Source organism: Sphaerodactylus townsendi, linkage group LG07 (genome assembly GCF_021028975.2).
Source record: "Sphaerodactylus townsendi isolate TG3544 linkage group LG07, MPM_Stown_v2.3, whole genome shotgun sequence".
Classification (NCBI taxonomy): domain Eukaryota; kingdom Metazoa; phylum Chordata; class Lepidosauria; order Squamata; family Sphaerodactylidae; genus Sphaerodactylus; species Sphaerodactylus townsendi.
In genome coordinates this window covers 45,293,648-45,304,689 of record NC_059431.1, presented here as the reverse complement: position 1 = coordinate 45,304,689, position 11,042 = coordinate 45,293,648, and the positions used below count along the sequence as shown (strand labels likewise).

The following is an 11,042-nucleotide window of genomic DNA, read 5'->3' as shown; positions in this document are numbered from 1 at the left end:
TGATATCATGAGTGTAAAACAGTACAGTGCACTCACTGATGAAGGATTCAAGGTGGTTGGCCAAGCACACTAAAGAGCAGATTGACTTTGTTGCCTTTGATGCAAGAGGAGAGGGATAAAAGTAGCCTGTTAGCTCTCTCTCTCTCTCTTTCTCTCTCTCTCTCTCTCTCTGTGTGTGTGTGTGTGTGTGTGTGTGACAGAGAGAGAGAGAGAAAGAGAGAGAGAGAGAGAGAGAGAGAGAGAGAGAGCTGGAGGGCAACTTCACATCAAGTCAAGTCAACCTTTATTATAGTCACAGACCAACAACTTCAGTATGCTACATTTCATGCAGGAAGGGAGAAGATGTCAAGTAAACTGAACTATATTTAGTTGGGGTATTCAACTACTTTGTGTCATCAAAAGCTTTTTTGCGTGTTAAAAGAATTGTGCTTGATTTGCATCATTAGCAAACAATATGAATAATATACAAATTATGTCACCTGGAGTTGGAGAATGAATATGGCAACCCTGATGACTAAAACCTTTGAAGAACGCAGGGGTCTCAGTCATGTAGACAACCTGAGGCATGTAACATTTGTTCATACACAGGGACTTTGAAAACCATCTATGCTCTTTCTCACCAAAAGATGACAGGAGATTTGTGAATTAATCTGCCAGTTCCTGGACCTTCTTTGTTCTAGAATGCTCCACTTGGATCCTAGTGCTTGCTGAGTTCTGTCCCCAAGGCAATAGGACCCAAAGTGGAGCATTCTAGAACAAATGTCCAGGAAATGGTGGGTTGATTCACAAATCTTCTGTCATCTTTCAGTGACAAAGAGTATAATAAACTTGTCTAGATAAAGAGTGCCATTGCTGTCACAATCACTTTCCTCCCACATATGCATTTGTTTTTGTTGCATGCATGGACACAGCCTGAACAGCTTTAGTAAAACTGAACAACAATTAAGACATCCTTAAATATCTTAATTCTAACATTTTCATTACAGTTCCTTCTACCTTCTTCCTTGAACAAGATAGTCCCTGAGTCTCATAGACATCATGGTGTAGATGAAACCACCCCCCTGAGCTCTCAGAACTTTTGGCGATTGTTGCTGTTGGTTAGTTATAGAAGCTCCTTTCATCAGGTCCAGTGTCACTGTTGGAAGCACTGAACAACCAGTACTGAGCAATTCCAATCCCTGCTGTTGCTGTCTTGCTGAGCCTGCAGTAAAGACATGTTTTTGTAAAAAAAGATATGGTTATTTTCATTACAAACTCTTCATTTTTAATACCTGATATGACACACAGTTGTTTTCGTTATCATATATGACACATATTTGTTTTCATTATTAGTCTTCATTCCTAACATGAAAGCCCTTCTTCTTGTCTCCATGCACTTACCAGATACAAAGTGTCACGCTTTCGGCTGACTATCTAGAGCTGTGCCTTGGTCCCCCTTGGATGTTTGGTATCCAACAACTATGTTTCTCAGGACATATCAAGGTGTCAAGGGTAGAAGACCTGTCTTTCTGGCTGACTAACATAGCTGCATGTCTGGCAACAATACTACTGCAAAAGCAACAAAAAGCATGGCAGAAGGGACAGAGAAAGTGGACCAGGGAGCTAGGGAACAAATAAGGAGGAATCTTTCTCATTCTTCCTGGTTTCAGGGAAATGAATAAACAAATAAAATTAATTCCACATATTTTCTATTCATTTTGTTGTCCAAATTAATGAAACAGAGAATTTGGGTTTTTTGAAAAATTGTTTAAAAATAGATACACATTCCTAGAATACAGTAGCCTCTGTCCCCATATACCACCGAACACCAGGCTAGGCAATACTAGCTGTTAATGTCCAAAATGGGCAAGGCTTCTCTTCAGGCAGACGGTATCAATAGCTCCTGTCTCTCTTTCATCTGATTTGATGAAAGCATTGTGAAATTCAGCAAGGCTGTCAGAATTTAGAAATAATGTCTGTTGACAGAACACCTATATTCAACTCAAGTTCAATTATTGTCTAATTTCCTTAATAGCAGAACTGAAAACCCTTAGTCAAACTACTGATTTTTTATTATTGTGGATATCTTTGGGGGAAGAAACTGTTCTTTTTCAATTGCCATTATCACTTGAAGCTACAGAGGTCTTAATCATAATAAATGAGTGACATACAGAGCAATGGAATTAAATTGAAGGCAGCATGGAAACAAACTAGACAAAAATACAGTGTATGGAAAGTTAATTTGGATCACATATGGAGCCAGACTTATGAATCAGTTTCGTTTTTTCGTTCGTTCGTTCATTCATTAAAACATTTATGTCTCTTTTCCTGGTGGCTTAAGGTAATTTACAATAGTTAAAATATTTTCCATTTGCACCAAAATAAAATATTGAATTACCAATCTCCCCCCTTCTTTAAAGATGCCTGCCATTCAACCCCCCTAAAAAGCCCAGGTGCTTTGCAACACGTCCTGAAGAACTCCAGGGAGGTCTGGGCTCGTTTCTGCAGGGAGTCCAGTCCCTAGAACTGGAGCTACTAAAAAAAAAGGTCCAGGCTCTGATTGATGCCAGATGAGCCCCCAGACAGGATTGTCAACAGATGGCTGCCTGATTATATAGCTGGCATACATAGTCAAAGTGGAAGGAGACGGTCCCTCAAATATGTGGGTTCTAAGTTATGAAGGGGTTTAAAGGTCATAATCAGTATCTTGAATTGGGCCCAGAAGCAGACTGACAACCGATGTATTTTTCAAATTGGGTAACATTTGTTCCCAGTGACTAGCCTTTGACAATAGTTGGACTGCCAATTCTGCAGCAGTTTGTAGGTTGTCTTTAAGGGCAGCCACACATAGAATGCATTGCAGCAATCCAACTATGAGTTTGCAGAAGCATGGATCAGTGTTGCCACTCTCAGTAATGAGAGAATTAAAAAATCAGATGCAACTGATGGAAGGCTATGCCAACCTGCTTTTCAAACAGCAAGGCAGAATCCATGAGCCCCACCAAGCTTTAAACCTCCTCTGAAAAACTCAACATTACTTCATTTGGGATCAGTGGATTCAGTCTCTCTAGAATATCCCCCTTCCTAACCAGAATTATTTCTGTCTTGTTTGGATTCAGCTTTAGCTTGTTTTGCCATAGCCGTCTGACCACCACCTCAAAGTACCATTTCAGCGCTGAGATTAATGCATCTGGAGACTTGGATATTCAATATAGAGTTGGAGGTCATATATATATAAAGATGACAGCCCCAAAGCTCTAGACAGTCTCATTCAGCAACTTCATATATATGGCTGAAATAATAGAACCCTGTGGCACTCCACAAGTCAATCTCTACTCACTCAGTTGATTGTGCACTTCTGGTATAAAGGGCCTTCCTTCTTCAGTGCCTCCCACAAGTGCAAAAGCCCTTAAACTAGGCCAGAGCAACTTTTTATTCACAGAAATTTTGGGGTTTGGCTTTAAAAGACCTGAAATTTTGGGGAAAGCAAAAAACAACAACAACCTTTTAGCAAAAAAAAAGCTGAACCTGAAAAATACAAGCTCTGCACAGTTGAATGCAGGAATCAGCTGATTGTATCCATGCATTCAGCTGTGTGGAGCTCCATCCTTGCTTGTGAAGTTGGAACTGGCTTCACAAGTGGGGATGAAGGGTTACTTGCAGAGATTGTGGTCTGCGATCTTTGCAGACAGCCCTGCTAGCCTTCCTGCTTACAAAGCCAGAACCAAAACTCATGCAGCTGTTTTGGAGCCAGGCTGTTCAGCTCTGCCAAATAGCCTATTTTTTTTTCAGGAGGAAAAAACTGAAAACAAGCTTAAATGGCTTTTTTTGGTCTTTTGGATTTACTGAATGATTTGCCCTATATTAGATACAATTACCAGGACTGGCAGACCATATATAGGCCCTACATTAGCTCCATCCTGACCGAAGTGCCCCAGTCTATTGTGATCTTGTCAGATTTCAGAAGCTAAGTGTCAAGCCCTGGATCTGTTACCTATAATGAACTCAGTGATTTCAATCAAAGGTCTTTATTGACAGATGACAGAGTGGCCATAGAAGCAGCCAGTTCTGGAAACTGACTTCCAGAATACCCTTTTTATGTCCACTGGGGTGCTCCCTTCCTCCCTTTCCCCATATCAAAGCAAGGCAGCACAGAGCAAGAATGTAGGAGCTGTTAGTTCTCAAGGCCATGTGGAAACAAATGGATGGAGTCCCTGCAGGAACATTGCAACCTCAGCTGTAACACATGTGTTCACCTTTCCTGGAACCCTCAAACGTTTGGATCATGGTGTCGAAAAAACTTCGGTGGTTTTTATGGTCTCTGTGGGTTCAGAAGAAAATATGAATATGATTAATATGATTCACCCTTGTGGATGTTTTATTGAAATCCACATGGTTTGGGTTTTGACCTGAAGAGATGCCTCTGTGGTTTTGGTTGTGAAAAGCATCCAAGTAGAATTTCACCCCTAACTGAATGCTTTCATGCATACAATTACAGCAAGATTACTCCCCCACACACACATTTTATGAATATGCACCTTTGCATTAGTAACACAGAGAAAGCAAACTGTAGCCAGTAGAAGCTGCAACAAATAGCTCATGCTTGAATACTTGAGTTCATTTTAGAAATTATTTTAGTGGAATTAATATAGAGCAGAATACAGCAGCCAGAACAAGTGGAACCATAAAAGAAAAAGATGGGGAAAATGCTATACTACCTACTTTAAAAACACACACACACATTAATCCTCAAGGCACAGAAATCAAGCAATCATTTTATTCCAGGACCAGTTTTACAAAGTTTTAATTCATCATCACAAACTCACAAATGTTTTGGGACTTAGTGTGTTAGACTTTCAAATGGATAACACCTGCTAAATAAACATCAAATGCCATCTTTTAAACTCAAAACCCAGAGAGACTAAGCTCCCATCTGGTTATAAGATACCACTCAGTAGCTTTCCCTAAAAAAAGTGTGTGCCAGCCACACCAGGAAAAAGATGAAACATATAATCTGGATAGATGAGGCACCGAGTTACCCACAAGCAGAAATATGAGTCATGCACTTTTTTAAAAGGCAGGGAAATTTCATTTCCCCTTATTTTCCATAGCATAGTCAGAACTGCATTGGACAACTTTTGCAAAGCTGTACGGATTTTTTTTCCTCAGTGCAACTGCAATTGACACTCCAGCTAGTGTCCTACCTTTGATAATTTGGGATTAGAAAACATGGAACTGGTTCTTGTTGTCAAGAACAAAATCCATCTGTGAGGGAAAGTCACACATCATCTCAGATTGCAACAATTTACAGCTACTGGAGCTCCAAAAGCAGTGATCAATCTTCCCTAAAGCACTACTGTTACAAACTGAGTGGTAAATTTCATCCTAAGATTTTCTCTTGGTTAGGAGCAATGCTTGAAAAGAGGCTGCCATCAACAATTGGCCTTAAAATATAGTCTTTTTAGAAACAAGTGCCATTCAAAGAGAACATCCCATGAAATAAATACATATACCAAGCATTCTACTGAAGAAATAGAATGTTGGCCTGTTGAATGCCAGAAAATGAAACTGACAGCATAGTAAAGTGAGGCCTTTAGCTAGTTTGATGCCTAATGCTGACTATACTTGACAGAGCTGATATAAGCTCATTCATACTCAGCTGAGTGGTTTGTAGATCAACCGCATATAAAACAGGGGCCCTTTCCGCACATGCAGAATAATGCACTTTCAAACCACTTTCAATGCACTTCCCAGCTGGATAATGCACTTTCAAATCACTTTCAATGCACTTCCCAGCTGGATTTTACTGTGCAGAATAGCAAAATCCACTGTCAAACAGTTGTGAAAGTAGATTGGAAGTGCATTATTCTGCATGTGTGGAAGGGGCCAGGGATTTTTAAAAGGCCAAATATGAGAAATTAAAACAAAGTGGAATGAATTAACAATCACCTGTGAAATGTTTAAAATTCTGTCATAGCCTTTTTCAGAAGTTATGTTTGGCAGCACAGCAAGAAAGAATCAAATGAAACATCTACAAAGGACTACAAGACCTCCAATAATATGTAATGAGAGCTCATGCAATCTGCAATCTTCCCCATTCCTGTGGTCACCACTTATATGAAATCGTGCCCCAGGCTTCAGCCTGGAGGTGCCGTTGCAGCAGGAGAGGAATGAGTGAAAGCCTCTTCCCTGCCGACCAGCCGAAGCAGTCATGTGGCCGGGTACCAGCACGTGACAGGGGCCAGGAAGCCTATAAGAAGCTGCGTCGGCAGGGACCGGCCTCTTTCGAGGCCAGCAGCAGCAAAGGCCCTCCCTTCCCTCCCATTTTTGAATGGTTATTGGGGGTTTTTATTGTTATTCTTTGTCACAGTTCACTGGGTGGATCGGGCATAAGAGCACATCCTATTTTGGGAAGGCAGTAGCTTGCGTGCCGGATCTTCCCATGTCGGGGGCCTCCATATGAGGTCCGAGGTGGCAATAGAGCTCATGAGGGCAAGCCTTGGGGCCGCGCCAAGAGCTTGCTGCCCGGCAGGGAGGGGTGTCACAAATTGGGTTTGTGTCCATGTGGCACCTAGTAACTTCCTGTTCCAGTTCCCTTGAGGGATGTGCCGGACAGGGGTTCTGTCCGAAGGGCCTAAGGGGTCAGCTGGGGCTGCTCTATAACCAGGTTCAGCGGTTCGCTGCCTGGGGGCCAGGATGTGCTCTGTTATGCTTGTCCAGCTTCAAGGTTTTTTTTATACATTAAATAAATTGGGCTGCGGACGATTTCTTTTCAAGAAATATGTGTTGCTGTCATTAATGGAACGAGTCTCCACACATCCGCATGCAAATAGGTACCACACATAATTTTTGCTTTAGTACAGTAGAGTGTAACAAAGCAGAAAGTAATACAGTTTTAGAGAAAATGGCAAAAATATTCATGAGAAGGATCAATGCTGAATTGATGCAGAAGCAATGAGGGCAAAGAGATCTCCAGGCTCCAACATATTCAACAGATATCAGCATATCAACCAGTCCACCACAGTGACACTGACTCAGTATCCTCAGAATGTTCTGAATACAACACTTGCTACCTGGTTTCAAGGCACAGAATGGTAAGTTTGGTTTTATTCTTTTCAGAATCTGAGGTTTTATTCTCTGCATGCCTTTTAAGCAGACTTTCCCATCTTTCAGTGTTTTGAAAGATATTCTGAAGGATATGCCAAATTTAGTCAGGTCACACATTTAATCTGGTCACAAGTATAAATTGGTATTCCAAGAATATGCACATGTATTCTAAACTGGGACCACCACCCCTAAGCTTCTGCCATCCTTTCCAATTCCCCTTCTAATCAACGATTACCTACTAGAAGCAACATCAGGAAAGCTGTAAATTAACTGGTTGGCCACTGCATGAAACAAGGTGCTGGAGTAGATGAGCCACTGGTTTGCTCATCTCAGCCCTCAGCCCTCAGCAGGGCTGTTCTTAAATTCTAATGGAAAGCAGTTGTCTTTTTCTCTCCTACCTTCTCCCTGTTATACTGAAAGCAGTTGTCTTTTTCTCTCCTACCTTCTCCCTGTTATACTGAACACTGCTCTAGCAATATCCCATGCACGTGGGAAATGTAGTTTCTCAAGATATTGGACATCCTTTGCATGGACGTTAGGTGATCTGAGAATTATACTTAGGAAAGGAGTAAATTCCTTTTCTGCCACTACAGCTAGGTAAAGGGGGTTAATGGGTGGGTGTTCATAGAGGGCATTCAGAAATTGCATCAGAAGTACAGTGGGATTTTTGAATTTTAGAGTTTAGCTCATTTTTTGAATGAACGTTTGTATTGTTTTGGGTTAGGGAGGGATAACTTGGCTTGGTGAATCAAATCCTGAAGTGACCCATAATTAATCAAATTAAAGAATGAAACATGGATGCAGACAAGGGTTGAGTATACATATGATAGCAGTTACCTGTCAACCACTCGTTGTCTGTCAGACTCTGAAAGCTTGGAAATGGAGTATTGAAACAGGAACACTAGGGCTAATCTAAAACCCAATGTGCATGACATCTCACAGTTAACACATACCAACACAGAGGAAAAGTACATGCTTTGCATGTTAAAGGTACCAGTTTAGCTGTCCAGTTTTTAAAAAGAACAAAAAATCTCTGCTTCAGATGTTCGGGGAACTGCTGCTGTCAGTAGTGGGCTCAGTGGATCAATGATTAAAATCTGTTTCATGTGTATAAACACACATTTTGTAAAAAGCTGAGAGGTACATGAGCCCTAGCAGAGAAAGAAGATGACAATTTGGCATGTTTTTACAATGCCTTCTAAGCTTGCCTTCTGGGATAACTGGACAGATTAAAAATGAGAGACTGCTGTGGTATCTTTTCAATGCTTCCACCACAATGTGGGAGTCACTTTTCTACAGATTTATTCTATACCACAGCTTTTATGTTTAAACACCTGCACCTGTCAGAAGCAGGGTGGGGAATCAGTGGGAGAAAATTCAAGGGGTGCTCATGAATCTGGGAGGGAGAGGTCTGAGAGCCTGGGAAAATTGAATGATGTATTTTAGAAAGAAGCTTTCTCTGGGGATCCAAGAGAACTCTCAATAGCTCTGCCTGAAGCCTCATGCGTGCAACCAATTATGCACACCCTTAACATGAAATCCATGCAATTCTCCACTGACATTTTGGTGTAAGCACAAAAGTATTAATTGATACAAGTGGCACTGAAGCTGCAGAACACCAAGAAAGGTATAGGAGAATACCTTCACTTTCAACTAAATAGTCAACTAATCGGAACAAGTTTCTTAAACATTTTATTGTCTTCATTTTTAGCATGACTAGTAACCAGATTTTGATTCTTTACATTCACCATTAGTCATTTTTTCTTCTTAATGGCTACCTCATTAGCTTAATTCATCAATTCAAGTTCTAATCTTGTTCCAACCTGAAGATACTTCTTACTTATGTGTGAAATTTAGGATTTATTTTAGATTTGGCTTCTATTTTTCTTTTTAAGTTCTAAACCACATTGGCAAGTTTATGCATTTTTATTACTTACTTGGCTCTTTGTCACTTTGTTAACTGTGGTGTTCAGCATGTTCTGTGTTCTCCACTTCCCTTATGTCTGGTCCAGCATCTGAGCCAATACTGTGGACACCCATGGGGTGGACTTGGCAGCTGTGAAACCCAGATGCTGAGCTATAGCATTCCAGGAGCAGCATCTGGGTGTTTGGTTGGCCTTTTATCTGGCTTATGTTGGTTGTCATGGTGGCTGCGGAAAGTCTGTGTGGCTGGCATAAGATTAGTCTTCTGGTCTGTTTTGTTCTCCTGAATGTCAGGTTCTTTTTTTATTTATATTTGTAGTAATAGACATCTATTTATCCATGCCTACATGTGGAGGAAGGATTAAATCCATCTTTCCAAACCATGTATAATATGATGCTTTTTATATGTAAAAATAAGATATGTACGGTCTTGTTGAAATAAGGACCCATGGTTTGAGCTGCTTATGGTCATTTAAAAAATGGATTGGCTATAGATATTTGGGGTAGACATCTGCAGCACTAAGCATAATGCAAAGATTGCCCAGAAGCAGAATGTCTTCACACTACAGGCTCTGAGAGACTTTCCTGCAATAGCCTTTTTCTAAAGGCTGGTTTTAAGAACAAAACATGAGACTTACATACACAACAGATCATTTGGAGAATATGTAAAAGTAGACCACAGATCTCCTGGTCTGTACTTCATTGCTGGGTTGCCTTATTTTGATCTTTGTTTCCTTTGACTCTAATGGCCTAATCTCGAAGAGCTCCAAGCAGACCTTGATAAATTGGGTGAGTGGGCTAAGAAATGGCAAATGCAGTTCAATGTAGCAAAATATAAAGTGATGCACATTGGGGCAAAAAATCCAAACTTCACATACATGCTACAGGGGTCAGTGCTATCAGTCACAGACAAGGAAAGGGATTTGGGCGTCTTAGTTGATAGTTCCATGGGAATGTCAACTCGATGCATGGCAGCTGTGAAAAAAGCAAACTCTATGCTGGGGATATATTAGGAAAGGAATTGAGAATAAAACTGCAAAGATTGTCATGCCCTTATATAAAGCAGTGGTGCGACCGCACTTGGAGTACTGTGTTCAGTTCTGGTCACCACATCTCAAAAAGGATATCGAAGAGATAGAAAAAGTGCAGAGAAGGGCAACAAGGATGATTGAGGGATTGGAGCACTTTCCTTATGAAGAGAGGCTGCAGCGTTTGGGACTCTTTAGTTTGGAGAGGAGACGTTTGAGGGGGGATATGATTGAAGTCTATAAAATTATGCATGGGGTAGAAAATGTTGACAGAGAGAAATTTTTCTTTCTTTCTCACAATACTAGAACTAGGGGGCATCCATTGAAAATGCTGGGGGGAAGAATTAGAACTAATAAAAGGAAACACTTCTTCACGCAACGCGTGATTGGTGTTTGGAATATGCTGCCACAGGAGGTGGTGATGGCCACTAAACTGGATAGCTTTAAAAAGGGCTTGGACAGATTTATGAAGTCGATCTATAGCTACAAATCTTGATCCTCTTTGATCTGAGATTGCAAATGCCTTAGCAGACCAGGTGCTCTGGAGTAACAGCCGCAGAAGGCCATTGTTTTCACATCCTGCATGTGAGCTCCCAATGGCACCTGGTGGGCCACTGCGAGTAGCAGAGTGCTGGACTAGATAGACTCTGGTCTGATCCAGCAGGCTAGTTCTTATGTTCTTAGGAAGGGGGTGAATAGCCTCCAGGATGGTGCGGGCTTGCACTGATGGATTTACAGTGCCCAGGGCACTTACCCCAGCAGTGGGGCAAAAACAGCAGCCAATGGCAATGGCCCTCTGAGCCGCCTGAACTCAGCATTTAATTCAGCCCATATCTCTGGAATGCCTTGGGCTATCACAGCAGTTTTAACTCCATTCTGCTTGGGTCATTTAGGGATTCTTCTCCACCCACTGATTTTTTAAAAACACAAACCTTCCAATTTTGTCATTTTCTCCTGGTCCCCTAAAATGACTACCGCCTCCTTTCAATACAAAGAAGATCCAGG

At 41.2% G+C, this 11,042-nt stretch overlaps 1 long non-coding RNA gene across 1 annotated transcript in view; it reads right to left on the bottom strand.

Annotated features, from left to right (window-relative positions):
- Positions 1-321: 321 nt before the first annotated feature.
- Positions 322-11,042, bottom strand: part of LOC125436115 — a 291,179-nt gene continuing 280,458 nt past the window's right edge. The window contains exon 3 of the long non-coding RNA XR_007244998.1: positions 322-1,201. This is a non-coding gene — a long non-coding RNA (uncharacterized LOC125436115). The remainder of the gene's footprint in view (positions 1,202-11,042) is intronic.